The following is a 17,522-nucleotide window of genomic DNA, read 5'->3' as shown; positions in this document are numbered from 1 at the left end:
CGAGATTCAGATCACCAAATTTATGTTTGGAGAAGGTATTGAAGGGGTAGCGAAGGTATTTTATGATACAAATATTGCGAGGAATTTTCAAGGGATTGCAAGGAAGTATTATTGAAGTCACATGCTCAAATATATCTTTGAAATTAGGGTAAATAACTACAGTGACTAGTTCCGTTAGCGAGTAGTCAAGAAGCTTTGATTTACTCACAGTCAAGGAGTTCGATAACACTACAATCCTAAAGTTCATATTGCTGGAAGCCACATAGATTTGGTGTTCATAGTATGGTGATATGACAATAATTCCCACAATATGGTGATATGACAGTAATGTTCACAGTATGGTGGCTATAGTTCGATAAGAGATGATCTCAGTTCATAAGCGAAGAAGGCCAAAATAAAAGAGGAGGAGTCTAGAAGAAGGTTGACTATCAAAAGAACTTGTGTCTTTGTCTTGGAGTGGCTAATTGGTCAAGGGTCTTGGTCTTGGTATTCATCAATTGGAATCTCTATAAGAAGAATTTGTGTGGGTTTTTCCTCTTAAAGAGTGAGAGGTTTTGGCCCTGGCTCATAGCCTACATTCTGTGTCTCTTGTCTATTTATGTTTATGCATTCGTAGTTGTTTGATGAATAAGAACAATAATAATCTAAGTAAAGAATATCATAATCTAAAGTCTTGAAGAACACTCACAAGCAGTTAATAACTAAAGAAAATCACCTAATGTTAATGCCCTATATTTCTCAACACATAGGAACAAGGAGAGGGTGTGGACCATGATGAGTGAGTCAGAGGATACAAGGGATGGAAGGGTTCACTCTAATTTGGATTGTAAGAAGGATATTGTGCACCTTGCATGCCTTGCTGGTATGGTCGAGGATGTTGTGGCCTCATTTTGCTAATGAACAGAATATGCTCCAAGCCATTCTTTGCCCATTGGTATATGACCTTAAGGCCTAGAGGAGAGGAAATTTGTCTATTTCATGGTTCTCCTCACAAACAGAGTAAAAATCTATGATTTTCAGTGCTTTTCAGTGGAAACTCATTTCTGGGGTGCCTCTTGGTGCATCTAGGGAAAAAGATAGCTAGTGCTCTTTTTGCCTCCTCTTAATCTACATTGTATCCATCTGTAAGGAAAAAGCATGCAACATATCACAGTTGGAATATTTTATCATGCTCCCTATCTCATGTTTGATGGTGAAGGTGGAGGGAGAAGAGTTGACTAGGCCTTGACTAGACTTACCTCTCTTCCTTACAGCCCTAGAATGATTCTTGAACACTGTATTGATGTCATAATAGGCTAGCTAGTAAATATATCCACCAGTAAGCATATTTAGGGTCTCCATTACATCCTCCCTAATCCCTCGAAGGAGTACAAGCTTGATTGATTCAAGGCCAAGGGTACAATTATCCCTTCTATAGTTAAGTTAGAACCTTTCCTCATAGTCTTCTAAGGACTCATCTGTCCCTAGGGTCATCCTAAATATTTCCTATTTTTTATTCTTAGACCTTTAAGAATACCTATACTTCTCATTAAAAGCTTGTTGCTATTGTGCCCAAGTAGTGATGCTACCTCCAGGTAGGCTCATAAACTAGTGAAATGATGCATCCTTGAGGGTGGAGGGAAATAACTTAAGCTTTTATTCATCAAAAATATAATCATAGGTCCTAGAAACTACAAAAAACTTGAACATGAATGTGTTAGGGTTCTTAGAGCCTAGGCTATGGAAATGTGGAAGAGTAGTGGGGCTTATATTCTTCATCATAGCCTCCACATTGGTTTCTTGAATAAGGAAGAACTTAGTCTACCTATTCTTAGCCATGTTTTGGGTAAGTGATATAGGTTCTTCCTCCCCAATGGGTTCTTCAAATATTTATGGTTGCTCACCTAAATGATTCTCTAACTCCTCTGTGGTTAGAGTGGGAAGTTCACAGTCACCAAAGAAGAGGGATGGTTGAATGCTTGAAGGGTGGGGGTTTTTCGTAGAAATTTCCCTTGATTATCCCTACTCCTACAAGGCATGAAAGTTTTTGTGTTTTTTTTTTTTTTGGTTTGTTCCTTTTTTTTTTGAATTTTTCAAATCAAACAATTTTGATGAAAAGACGACAAAAAGATGGAAAAGAAAGGAAAACTTCTAAGTAGAAACAAAACCTACTTGGACACCTCCCCAATAACAACACCAAAAAATGATGACCCTTAGTATTCCAACAAGTGTTGCAACTCGCAAGGCTACTAGTTTTAATTATCAACTTGGGTTCATACAAACTTTAGAGTTGCAGTGCTATATGCACAGTAGGTTAAGTTCTACTCACGTCACCTTCAAGCAATGGAAAAGACCAAGGCATACATAGACTACTGTATCAGTTGACTCAAGGAAGGAAATTGCATAAAAAAGAGTTCTATTCTAATTGTTGAAATGTAAATATTATTCTACTTGCAAAATGTAGAAATTACCATTGTAGATCACCTAATAATGCAATATACTAAAGAAAAATACTTGATCTAATTCTACAAACAAACTTGCGGAATCTTAATCGATTATGAGCAAGATCAAATAGAACACATATAACAGAGAATGAGAAATAAATCACACATGGACATAGAAGAATACATTGGGGAAAGCCTCAGCTAAAAACCCCGATCTCTGTATTATCGTACAAGTGGAAATATCTCTGAATTACAAAAGATTTAGCTCACAAGCTATCCAGCTCTCAGTACAATCCCTCAATACAGCTCACAGACTAAATAGACACAACATATGCCTTCCTCCAATCCTCCAAGTCTCCTATTTCCTTGCGCAGTTTCTCCTGGGGTCCAATGCTGCCACCTGTGTGAAGTGGCCTCATCACACACTCATCAAACTCAAAAGTAGCTGCGAAATCTACAAGGAATGAATTCCTCCTGTATGCAAGAGATATCCTTAATGGAATATTCCTGCAACTGATAGTACACTGTCCCATCATCTGATCTCAACTGGGTCTCTGACTAAACTGACATGCATGAGTTATTTTTGAGAGAATATTCAGTTATCTGAAGTGCAATAGTTACATGCATGCATGCATTAACTAACTGAACTCACAATCAGTTCAACAAACTGTTTGAACTAATTTAACTGGACTTAACTCAGTTAATTGAGCTAACTAATTACAACTCAAGGTACAACTCATCTTGATCTCCTTTAATCAAGGGATAACTTCCTCAATCAAAGGGGAAACTATTGCATGTCTTCACATAGACTTCATGTTTGATTTTCTACAACTAATTAACTAAAGATGAATTAATTAATTATTTTACAAATAGCTACTAATATGAAATTCGAATTTTAATTCTCAATTTTAGTTTAGGGACTAACTAAAATTGGAATGTATCCTGAAATGCTATTCATAGCAATGTTATTTTTAGCATTTCTTGTTGCTATTTTCAACACTCCCTCTCAACAAGAAAGGGATTATCAGTCACCCCAATCCTATCTTTGTGGAACTCGAACTTGCATTTTGACAATGACTTAGTCAAAATATTTGCATGCTGTTCCTCGATTGAAACATACAGCAACAACATGATCCTCTTCACCACATAGTCTCGAAGATGATGATATTGGATATCTATGTGTTTGGACCTGTCATGAAATACTAGATTCTTAGAGAGTTTGATACAACTCTGATTATTGCACTAGATCACTGTTGGATCCATCCTCTGACCCGCATCCAAATGGCCTCGCATGCTGCCTGACTGGCAGCCATGTATTCAGCCTCTTCTGAGCTAAGTGCAACTGACCTCTATTTCCTGCTGTACTAGGAAATTACAATTGAACCAAGGTTGAAGATTCCTCAAGAAGTGCTCTTCCGATCTAATGGACTCCGTGCCCAATCTGCATTTGTGAAGCCCTTAAGCTTCACTCCCTCTATATGTCTGTACCACAATCCATACTGAGATGTGCCTCTGAGGTATCTCAGCACATGCTTTGCTGCCTTCCAAAACATCTTGGTAGGCTAAACCATAGCTTGACTCAGCTGGTTCAACGCAAAGCATAAGTCTAGTCGTGTGTTCACTAGATACATCAATGAACCCACAAGTTGTCGATAAATAGTAGTAGCTACTACCTCACCTAAAGTAGCATTTGCCTTGCTCCATTTACCAGCTATAGGAGTCTGCATGGGCTTGCACTTCTCCATGTGGAATCGCCTGAGTATCTCATTGGCATACTTGCCTTGAGACACAAACACTTCCCCATCCTTCTGCTACACTTCCATGCCTAGAAAGTAGTGCATAAGACCCATGTATTTCATCTCGAACTCTCTTGCAAGGTCCTCCTTGCAAGACTTGATCAACTGATCATCACCTATCAAAACCAGGTCATCCACATAAAGAACAATGATCAATGGCTTACCTTCTACCATGATGTGGTAATGGTTCACATCTGCTTCACTCATGGTGAAGCTCAACCCAGTGAAATAGCTGTCGATCCTGGTGTACCAAGCACAAGGTGCTTACTTTAGCCCATACAAAGCCCTCCTGAGTCAGCACACATGTGACTCACGATCAAAGGTCTCAAAACCTTCTGGCTGTTCAATGTACACCTCTTCCTCAATCTTCCCATTGAGGAACGCAGTCTTCACATCCATCTGATGGATCTTCCAACCCATCTGAGCTGATAGTGCCAACATTGATCTGATAGATGAGTACCTTGCTACTGGAGCAAAAGTCTCATCATAGTCAATCCCCTCGACCTGTGAGAAACCACAGGCAACAAACCTTGCCTTATGTTTCTCAAGACTGCCATCAGCTGCCTGCTTTACCCTGTAAAGCCATCAGGAACTCACCACTGATTTGTCCTAAGGTCTTGGGACAACATCCCACACACTGTTCAGAATGATAGGGTCGTACTCCTCTACCGTAGCATCAACCCAGACTGGTTGTTGCACTGCTTCCTCAAATGAAGAAGGTTTGGTCTCTACACACTCCCCAACCAGGGCCATGTAACCAGTGTACCGCTCGGGTGACCTCCTTTGTCTGCACTAAGAGTTGTCCCACATTCTCTTGCACATCCAACATCAACCTGTCAGCTTCCCTTGACTGTTTCCGCCCATCTCTAGAAGACTCAGCATGAGTGGATGTCTCCACTCCCAGATCTTCTGCATGCAGATGCTCTGCATCAGTCTCAGGCTCCTCCTCCTTAGAAACTAAAAGTTCCTCCTTTGCATGCAACCTGAGCTCCCTCTCAAGTGATACTCGCATGGCTTTCTACTCGTCAAACTTCAGATCTCTACATACCATTGTTCTCTGACTGGTAGGCAAGAACACCCGATAGTTGTGGGGTGTATCAGTGTACCCCACAAGTATCCCCAACTCAGCTGTTGGATCTATCTTCTTCTTAGCATCTTTGGTCACATGGCAATAAACCGATGATCCAAAGATCCTGAAGTGACTCACATCTGGTCACTTCCCGGAAAAGGCTTCCATTGGTGTCTTCATCCCCAGTATACGGTGCGGGCTTCTGTTATGCAAGTATACTGTTGTATTGCATGCCTCGGCCCACAAATGAAGTGGTAGGCTTTGGTCATGCAACATCGCTCGAGCTACTCCCACAATCGATCTGTTCTTCCTTTCGACCACCCCATTCTACTGTTGGTTATGGGGTGTCGTCAACTCCCATTTAATTCCTTCTGCCGCGCAGAAGTCCTTAAACTGTTGGGAGACATACTCTCCACCATTGTCGCTACGCAAGGCCCTTATCTTCTTTCTAGATTCTTTCTCTGCCAAGGCTTTAAACTCACAAAACCTTGAGAAGGTCTGATCCTTCTTCTGCATAAAGTAGATCAAGCATCTATGAGAAAAATCATCAATAAAAATAACATAGTACCTTTGTTTAGCAGTAGAGGCTGTAGAGAATGGTCCACATACATTTGTGTGAACTCGCTCCAAGATTTCTCCAGCTTTACTGTCTCGATCTTGAAAGTAATATTTCACATACTTACCCAAGGTACAACCTTTACATGTATCCATCTGCTCCAATTTCCCTTGGGAAGTCCGGTAGAAATCTGCTGCATGATCTTCAAGGCCCCATGGTTCAAGTGGCCTAATCTTCTATGCTATAGCTCGCCAACATCTTGGCTCTGCACCAACTCTGCTTTGGAACTCAATGCAGCACAGTCGTCTACCTTTAGCTTGTAGAGATTCTTAACTGGAATCCCAATCCTCTTGGTCTGTCTAGTATCGATATGCCTTAGGAATACCTTTCCTTTACTAAAGACTAAATCATAGCCTTTGTCTTCGAGCATAGCGATGGACGCAAGATTCTTCTTCAGACACAATACATACTTTACATCAGTCAGGGTGAGAGGAGCTCCATGCTCCCTCTGAAACACAACCATACCTTCACCTGAAACATGGTACTTTCCATCATCGCCCATCTCGATCTTCATCTGGAGATCCTTCTCCTCCAAGGTACTGAAAAGATTCTTGTTGCCAGTCATGTGGAATGAAGCTCCACTGTCTAGATACCAAACACATCCCACCATGAATGTAACCATGCATGCGATGAGAGAGAAATCCAATTCAAACTATGAGGCCAGTGCCTCACCATCTGATCCCTTCTTGGATTTATTCTATGGACAATTCGTAGCATAATAGCCCACCTCATGACAATGAAAGCATTGAACTTTTGATTTGTCAAACTTCTTCCCACCATGGGAAGAGCTGGATTTAGAATGGGATGCCTTCCCTTTTCCTTTCCTCGACTTACTCACTAAGGCTAGATTTTCTTCATCATCTTGCTTTGATGAAGATCCATCTCTGGTGCTTCTTCTTATCTCCTCCTGCATCAGATATGACCAAAGTCGTTCCCAATTTGGCAGTTTCTCTCTTCCATTTACCGAGTCTTGGTAGCTATGCCAGCTCTTAGGAAGATCGAGGAGAGCAAGACTCACCATGTCATCATCAACTATTGTGATTCCTACACCTCCAACCTCATCCTTGCAGGTGGTGAGCTTGTTCAGATATGTAGAGATTGTGTCACCCTTTTCACACTTGATTTTCCAAAGCTTGTCTTTCAGTGCTAGCTTCCTTTGATTGTTGTTGTTTTGATATAGATCCTTCAATGTTTTTCACATTGAAAATGGTGTCTCCTTCCCATGGAGACTCGAGACAATGTGGTCTCGAACTCCATCTAGAAGAATCCTCCTTGCTCTAGCCACACATTTCTTCCATTCCGCTAATTCTTGGGCATTAGCTGCTACTGGCTTGGGGACTTCTTGATCAATGAAGTCCTTCAAACCGTTGTCCTCTAATACCACTTCCATGTGATCCTTCCAGGCTATATAATTCGAGCTACCATCTAGGGCATACTTGAGTCTCAAACCCTTGAATTCCATTGGTGAAATTTGAGATGTGATAAGAATTCAAATTCTATAATCAGGAACTTCAAACTTTGAACTTCTCCCTTCTTTATATACTATTCTTCACTTTGATCACCTTTGCTATGATACCATGTAGAAATTCCCATAGTAGATCACCTGATAATGCAATATACTAAAGCAAAATACTTGATCTACTTCTACAAACAAACTTGCGGAAGCTTAATCTATTATGAGCAAGATCAAATAGAACACATATACCAGATAATGAGAAATAATTCACACATGAACATAGAAGAATAATCTGGGGAAAGCCTTAGCTAAAAACCTCGATCTCTGTATTATCATACAAGTGGAAATATGTTCGGATTATGCAAAGCTTTAGCTCACAAGATATCCAGCTCTTAGTACAATCCCTCAATACAGCTCACAAACTGAATAGACACAACATATGCCTTCCTCCAATCCTCCAAACCTCCTATTTCCTTACGAAGTTTCTCTTGGGGTCCAATGTTGCCACCTGTGTGAATTGGCCTCATCACACACTCATCAAACTCAGAAGTAAATGTGCAATCTCCAAGGAATGAATTCCTTCTCCATGCAAGATATATCCTCAATGGAATATTCGTGCAACTGATAGTACACTGTCCCATCATCTGATCTCAACTGGGTCTCTGACTGAACTGACATGCATGAGTTATTTTTGAGAGAATATTCAGTTATCTGAAGTGCAATAGTTACATGCATGTATGCATTAACTAACTAAACTCATAATCAGTTCAACAAACTGTTTGAACTAATCTAACTGGACTTAACTTAGTTAACTGAGCTAACTAATTACAACTCCTGGTACAACTCATCCTGATCTCTTTTAATCAAGGGATAACTTCCTCAATCAAAGGGGAAACTGTTGCATGTCTTCACATAGACTTCATGTTTGATTTTCTACAACTAATTAACTAAAGATGAATTAATTAATTATTTTACAAACAACTGCTAAGATCAAATTCAAATTTTAATTCTCAATTTTAGTTTAGGGACTAACTAAAATTAGAATGTATCACGAAATTATATTCATAGCAGTTCTATTTTTAACACTTCTATTTTAGCATTGCTTGTTGCTATTTTCAACACGAAAGGAATGAGGATGCTACTTATTCAAATGTAAATGCTAACCCTAGTTGCAGGAATGTAAAGGCTATATTAATTGTAGAAATGGAAATATTAATCTATTTGGAGAGTGTAAATTCTATGCTACTTGCAGGAATATAAACATTAGCCTAATTGCATAATGTGAAAAGTTGCATTGAAAAGGAAAATCACATATGCAATAACAATGCTTGTAATTGAAACCCTAAAAGAAGCATAAATTCAAAAGAAACAATCCTAATCTACTTTGCATGGATAGATCATTCCTTTAATCATCTTGTTCAAGGATATTTAGCTTTAGTGACAAAGTGTTGGAAATGGCCTCACTACTGAGAAGGGGGGCCAGGGGGTGAATTAATAGTGACTATAATTATATAAATTTTATCACTTTTTATCAAAGAAATAAACCATCAGAAAACTTATGAAACCAGCATGACATCAATAAGTAAAGGCATGTAAAACCAACATAGAACACCATAAACAATATCAATGCATGCACATAAGAGAACATGATTTTTTTCTGGTGGAAAACCTTCTCTATGGAAAAAAAACCACTCCCTGCTACTGCTACTCAAAATTCTATTATGATAAACAAATTTTGTACATAGAGGAACTAGCACCCACTAGCTGGAAGACTCCACTGCTCAGAAATTTTTTCTAACAATACCAGATAGAGAGACTCTTCTCTCACAACTCTACAAACACCTATTCACTAGAAGCCACCACGACCAACGAGCCTTACCCAATACCACTAGTTTTGATTTGTTGGCAAGAAAGCACCCACCATCTCTACACAATGTGTATCATGAGAATCAATGCCCTCAACACCTCCATGATATCCACGTTTCAGAATATTTCACAATGGACTCTTAAACCTACTCAACATGAGAAACCCTGCAACAACTCTGATTTGAAAGTAAGGTATGATAGTCACACTACCCAACACTGCCACAGGTAAACAATATGCAAGACAAAATATTGTACTACACACTCACTCCACCCATACACTCACATAATCAATCCACACTCTCACTCTAAAATAAACACGAGAATGTATGTCAAAATAACCTCAACAAGCTCCAATCAATACCATTGGCAAAAACTGTGGTTAAGCTAATACCAAGGACACTCATACCACGGTTAACACTAGGTCAATACCACATGTCAACACCATGGTTATGCTAATAACATGCACCCCTGTACCATGCTAATCTCTAGGTGAATACCACGGGTCAAAACCATGGTAATGACAATACCACAAATCCCTATACCATGGTAACCTCCAAGCCAATACCATAGGTAGATACCATGGTAAAACCAATACCTGCAATGTCAATACCAAGCATCAACTTGGACCACTCACACAATCCAATACCAAGGAAATTTCAATGTTAGGAATACTTGTACCATGGTAATGTAACCATCAACCATAAATTCATCAAACCATACAGAATCATGTGCAACAATAACACTACCAAACCATCTGGACAAAATCCAAACACACACACACACACACACACATCATATGCAAGCCAAATTGCAACATGATCACGTACCAACACTTGCAACATCAATTACATCACTAATGTACCTGCAATAAAACATCAATGCCAATAATCTCCCCCTTTGGCATTGATGGCAACATACTAACCTTCGAAACTGAATCCTGTAGATGCTCCCCCTTTGACATCAATGGCAAAGGGCATGACATCATAACTCTATTGATCATCAATAAATCACCCTAAACACTATCTAGGTCAAATCATAATGCAACAACAAACAATACACTCCTCAGGGCAATATAAAGCACCAAAAAACCATATCCATTAGCAATAGGGTAGCAACACTTGGTCTCCAAACACAAATGAGTAGAAACACATCATAAATATGGCTCAACTCACTCACTCCTCATAATAATTCAATCACCAACATAGAACAACAACAAATGAGTGAGGCAAATGAATGTAGCAGCAACAATATACTCCTAAGTAGCAGCATAACCATCAATGAAAACAAATCATAAGCACTAGCAGGAGCAACAATATCCTCTCATTTCCATCAACAACAACAACCTATAAGTAGCAACAATCTATAATGAGTAACAACAATGGAGGAACATAAGTAGCAACACTCTCTCCATCATTGGCATCAGCAACATGCCATAACATAATCATAAGCATAATGTGGACAACAACAAAACATCCTCCTACATAGTAGCATAATCATTAACAACACGTCATAAGCAACAACAATAACAAAAATGACCAACTATTCCATTCACAACAACATCACTCTCCATGTCATGGCAATGGCAGAAAAGCAACACTAAAAGCTCAACACCAACAAGGTCATATCAATAGTAAAATATTGGACATGCTCCCCTTGAGCATCATCATCATCATGATCTTGCAATGAAAAATCCTGGCCAAAAACTAACTACAACCATATAACCATCAACAATAGAAGAAAACATGAGATGGGGATCAACATCAATAGCAATATTTTCTCCTAAACTCAGAGAAATAACATCATCCTCTATCCACCCACACATATAGTAGCAATCAAGTACTAAACATACTCCTCCTAGGCAACACCAACCTGCAGCCAATTCTTTAACGATGAAAGCTCCACCTCATGGACTAGAAGACTGACTCTTGACCAATGACATGACTTAAAAATTACAAGGCTTCATAGAAATTTTACATGGCTTCAAAGTGAGATACTTGGCTAAAAATGACAATGACTAACTCATCAATACAAGATCAAAATTTTCTCTCAATCCCTCTCATAAACATACTATCATGGGACAACAACTCATTCAAACCTTCTCAAACCATGCTAAATAACAACATTACATTTGTACATTATAAGGCCATTCGCTGAGCATACATGAAATCTTACACTCTTTCAATCATTCGCTAGACAACCTCTCACAATTAACCAACCCAAGACCTAAATAATCTTTAGCCCTCAAACATTAAAGCTATATTCATATAAGGGAAGAGACAAATAATTCACTCAATATAATGCTAAAGGTCTCACAAACTCCATAAAACATATTATGTCAGTAAGAAAACGTGCTATTCCTTTGAACACTAAACTTTGCTATGCAAGGCTCTTCCCGTGCAAAGCAAACATAACATTTTGTCCATGTCCAAGTGCTCGGCCTTTGATCCTTGGGCTCAATTTACAATCCAATTTCTGCTCACGAGTGCTTCTGGGCTGGGCTATTTTTCTTTTTTCTTTTTCTTTCCCTCTCTTTTTATTATGAAATCATACCTTCAATTCCTTAAGAAAATCTGCAATATTAATGCATAAAAAGTCGAACCATCTTTGCAATAGTCAAATCTCAACCCTAACTGAACATTCAAATTCAAACAGTTGATAATTGAGTCACACTTAGAAGGGCCATGCTGAACACAATTTACAGGAAGTTCCTTTGAAGCTCTACCCTGTCAACAAGTCATTTATTGGTGCTTACTTTTGACAATGATATTGCTATATTTTTCATAGGCCTCTTCCCAATTTTTCATCATAGTATTTGAATTCGACATGCTTGATGGTACCAGCGTCAACACAGTTAACAGTCACAACAAACCGATCTGGGTTGAATTATCGGATATAGTATGAATTTATGCTACACATCTTGCAAAATATATGTTTCTCTTAAAGTATGCCGAAAGTGTAAGTTGTAAGGCATTCTCTGCATTCTTCTTGCAGCTGGAAATTGCACGCTGGGACCACTCTTGAATTGACCATCTGGATAGTGCTCACAAGGCCACCTTGAATTAGTGAATTTACCACAATTTCAAGTGTGGTACGGCCTGTCGTTGGGGGCATAAAGGCATTCTAACAACCACCAATTACTGCAGATATCGTAAACAGGAAAATGGTGACTACACTAGGGTTTGGGCGCGTCGCTATCGGTCGCTTGTCGTTAGGTCGATCAAGATATCCGCCTACAGTACATCAATAAGCATCCAAGCCAGTAGTTTATTAAGCACCAGGCACTGTAGAGATAACACTCTTAGAGGAAAAAGCAGTCCATCCGAAGGCAACTCAACACCTCAAAGATTAGACTGCATCAGTCTTGTTAAGCGATTCAGACCTCCTGTCACGAAAATTGGTGTTGTGCTCATGCTCCACATGGATGGTTGCAGTAGTTTTACTTTCATGGACTATAATCACTGCACTTCTATGGAATCTTTAATTTTCACTCTGGGAATCCTAGTCACTGGTTTGGAAAGTTTACCAACACCTTCGAATTTTGGTGTAACCAAAATCCTCTTAATGGTATCAGAGCCACTGAGAATCCTAATTACTAGTTTGGAATGTTTACTAACGCCTACTGATTTTTGGTGTAACCCAAAACCTTTTCAATATTTACACTATCCTTTTGCATACCTTGTTGTAGCTAACCTGCTAGCAATGGCCTCCTGGATGGGATTTTCGAATTAAGCGTGATGGAGACTTATAGCTGGACTTCTTCAATCTCATTTTCGTCATTGTTGTCGCCATGTCGATAATAATAAACCCCCAACGCTGTTTCCTATTCAGATATAAGGATTCGACTCCTGCGCGCACCTTCCTCACCGCTGCAGACCATTCACTAGTGGAAATTTTCAAAGGTAGCAACTCATCTAGCTGAGAAATAAGAAAGAATGCGCAAATCTTTCAGCCAAACAGTCGGCAGCACTATCACTGCAGCTTCAACCCTTCGTTGTTCGTAATTAGAGTTAAGATTAAAGGAGGTTGTGAAACAATGTGAACTTAACCTAGTATTCCACTAACAGTTTTGATGCAAGCACCTTGAATAAGACATGCACAATGCACATACTTTTCATTTATGCGTATAGCATCGATTAACTGTACACTGCTTAAAAATTTGAAATCATATTAATCGTTAATCTGATCGATTCCTTCGAATGGAGACATGATCACAATGATCTCATCCATGCATTAAACACAAATTTTGAATCAGTCCATGAACAAATCAATAGGATCAACGTTGATTTTTTTTTTATTATTCATTCCCGCTATTCCTTAAAACCAGATCAATATCATTATTGTGTCCCACTAACAAGACCAAATCAGATCAAATCAATGATTACTGTGTCCCATCCACTTTTGAAACAATGATCAAATGGTTCACACTTGTATTACATTCAAAATAGTTAAGACATACCTTTCCTTGAAGACTATTTCAAATGCCAAATAAAAGGCGTGCTCTAATCGATTACTGCACTTGATCAAACCAAAATATTAAGCACATTTGGACCATTCTTACCACTGTGATCATAACCAAAAGTGAATTCATATCTATTTGGATAAACAAAACCACCTAGGCTTAGCGCTCATGGTAGGCGCACAACAATTCTATAAAGATTTTACGTTGTTTTTCTCTTCTCTGGGTCGCATTCTAAGAGTTCCATGTTTGCTTATCAATCTCTTGCTTTCTATGAGATGGTTAACCTCCATCACTCAGATTATCCAACAGCTCTCTTTATTTCAAACACCAACTTTCTAGGAAATAATGCACACTTCCAATATGTATATATAGGATTTTTTTGGTCTAATTTCTCTAAAATCCTGCAGGAATGGGTTTTGAGGGTGCTGAATCCATATATACAGTCAAAAAACTAGTTTAAATAACACAAATCAAGATTTCACCACAATTTTTTCTACCGGATTCCGGCAATGGAAACTGCAAAAAGTACAAAAGGGTCCAACAGTTTTTTCTGATTTTTATTCTGTGAACGTAAATTAGAATAATCAAGTCTACTAAAAAATAATCTAACTATACAGACCATAGATGGAGTGGATTCATTTTTGAACTATTTCTAAGGTAGATCAAAGATTTAGCTATCAAAACTAGACAAACCTCATCTTCTTGGAGGAGCTCAGCTAAATTTATACAATTTTGTTTTAATGTTCCTCAGGCCTTAGTTGTCTTCTTTCTCTTTCTTTCTCCAAACCTTGATATACTGCTTCCTCCTCAAAAAAAATTTTGGCTCATTTTTCTTCTTTTGTTGATTATCCCTCCAGGGCTATAGGCAACAAGCATTATTTGGTTCCATGGCCAATATTATTATAGATAAAACATGTAATGTGTCCATGAAATGGCGGAAATGGAAGCTTTTTACAATGAATACCTTTATGAAAAAATTCATATAACAATACCTGCAAAAAACATTTTTATACCTAGAGAATGATGGGACTGCATTCCCTTACTAAATGCTTAGGAGTTCTCCACATTAGACTACTTCCTTTACTGGAAAATTTTTTCATTTTGCTTCTACAATTTGCAACAATGTGTCTGTAGAATTTCTCATTGTAAATCAAGAGATTATGCAATATACTAAAGCAAAATACTAGATCTACTTCTGCAACAAACTTGCAGAAGCTTAATCGATTTTGAGCAAGATCAAATAGAACACATATAACTGAGAATGATAAAGTAATCACACATGAACACAGAAGAATACTCAAAATAATACTCTAGGGAAAGCTTAAGCTAAAAACCCGGATCTATGTAATATCATACAAGTGGAAATATGTCGGAATTACACAAAGCTTTAGCTCACAAGCTATCCAGCTCTCACTATAATCCCACAATGCTGCTCATAGACTGAATAGACACAACATATGCCTTCGCTCAACCCTCCAAGCCTCCTATTTCCTTGCACAGTGGTCCGATGGTGCCACTTGTGTGAATGTTCCATTCACACAACTCATCAAACTCAAAAGTAACTGCGCAATCTCCAAGGAATGAATTCCTTCTGCATGCAAGAGATATCCTCAATGGAATATTCCTGCAACTGATAGTACACTATCCCATCATCTGATCTCAACTGGGTCTTTGACTGAACTGACGTGCATGAGTTATTTATGAGAAAATATTCAGTTATTTGAAGTGCAGCAGTTACATGCATGCATGCATTAACTAACTGAACTCACAATCAGTTCCACAAGCTGTTGGAACTAATCTAATTGGAATTAACTCAGATAAATGAGCTAACTAATTACAACTCAAAGTATAACTCATCCTGATCTCCTTAATCAAGAGATAACTTCCTCAATCAATGGAGAAACTGTTGCATGTCTTCACATAGACTTCATGTTTGATTTCTTACAACTAATTAACTCAAGATGAATTAATTAATTATTCTTCAAACAGCTGCTAAGATCAAATTCAAATTTTATTTCTCAATTTTAGTTCAGGGACTAACTAAAATTGGAATGTATTCCAAATGCTATTTTTAAAAGTGCTATTTTTAGCACTTCTATTTTTAGCATTTCTTGTTTCTATTTCAATAGTGTCTAAACTTATGACAACAAAAACACCTTACATTTCTCATGTTTTTCTTTGGCACATTCTTTGGCTTTTGTTCTTGATTATGGCTTCCTTAGGGGCTGCTGCAAATTTCTGCTTTGGGATCTCCCATTGTTTTCTTATTTTTTCTCTGTAGACTAGGTTTGCTTTCTTCAAATTCTACTTTTAATTTATCATGATTGCTGATATGAGATTTTATATGGCTTTCAATCTCCTCTTTAGTTCTTCTTTCTTTTTCCAACTCATTTTCAAGATCATAAATTTTTCCTTTAAATGCATGTTCTCTCTCCTCAAGAATTTGAAGAGGTTTTTTCATATATTTATTCTCCAACATGAGCTTCTCTATCAATCTTTCTTGTGCTTTGTTTTCCACTTCAAGGGTTACTAATCTCTCAATATCTTCATTCTCAGATTCCTGCACTAGAAAGACACCTTCCTCACCTCTTAAAGAATTAACTTCAAAACTTTGATTACCTTCTTCTAAGCCATGAATATCAACAAAATCACTATCACTACACGCATAAGTAAATTTACAATGAGAAATAAGATGATCACAACATTTACCTTCATCATTCTTTACCAACAAGAAGAAGGGTTTTTTCTGAATTCGAAATCTTGTTCACTTGTTTGTTGCTCTTTCTTTTCTGAGACTTGTTTCCCTTATTCTTGGCCATGGCCCATGGTCTTCTCTCATGTGATCAAGCTTGACCACGAGAACCCCAGTCAGATACCAATTGTTGGAAATGACCTCACTCCTGCGGGGGGGGGGGGGGGGGGGTGAATCAGTAGTGACTATAATTATATCAATTTTATCAATTTTTACCAAAGCAATAAACCATCAACAAAATTTTGAAACCAACATGACATCAATAAGTAAAAGCATGCAAAATAAACATAGAACACCATAACAAATATCAATGCATGCACATAAGAGAACACAATTATTTTCTGGTGGAAAACCCTCTCCAAGGAAAAAAACCACCCACTGATGTTGCTACTTAAAATTCTATTACGCTAAATAAATTTTGTAGATATAGGAGTGAGCACCTACTAGCTAGAAGACTCGACTACTTAGACAATTTTGCTAGCAATACTAGGTACAAAGACTCTTCTCTCACGACTCTATGAACACATATTCACTAGAAGCCACCACGACCAAGGAGCCTTGCCTAATACCACTAGACTCTGGAGAAATCTTCTACTCATTTTGATTTCTTGGAAAGAAATCACCCATCATCTCTACACATTGTCTATCATGAGTGTCAACGCCCTCAAAACCTCCATGCTAGCCACATTTTAGAATATTTCACATTGGGCTCTCAAACCTACTCAACATGAGGAACCCTGCAACAACTTTGATCTTATCTGAAAGTAAGGTTTGATAATTGTTGGCATTGTGATACAGGTGTTGTCCTTGATGGAAACTCACTCAGAGGTATGATACAGGTGGCAACTCAGTCAGATGATAGATCATAGTACAGCAGGTCAAGAGAGAGGTATACGCATGTTAACCTTGATGATAGTGCGTATACATGCGGATGAGCAAAACAGAAGACACGTATACATACACACGCAGGTTCATAGAAGGAAAGGTGTGTACATGTGGGAAAACTAAGTGTTGGTCCGTGGTATTTGGTCCATGGTATTTGGGTATTGGTCCATGGTATTTGGTCCGAAGTGTTGACCTCAGGT

This window comes from Pinus tabuliformis, chromosome Q (assembly GCF_031772625.1).
Source record: "Pinus tabuliformis cultivar Carrire ecotype Pingquan chromosome Q, CPIR1, whole genome shotgun sequence".
Taxonomy (NCBI): domain Eukaryota; kingdom Viridiplantae; phylum Streptophyta; class Pinopsida; order Pinales; family Pinaceae; genus Pinus; species Pinus tabuliformis.
Note: the sequence above shows the minus strand (reverse complement) of the source record.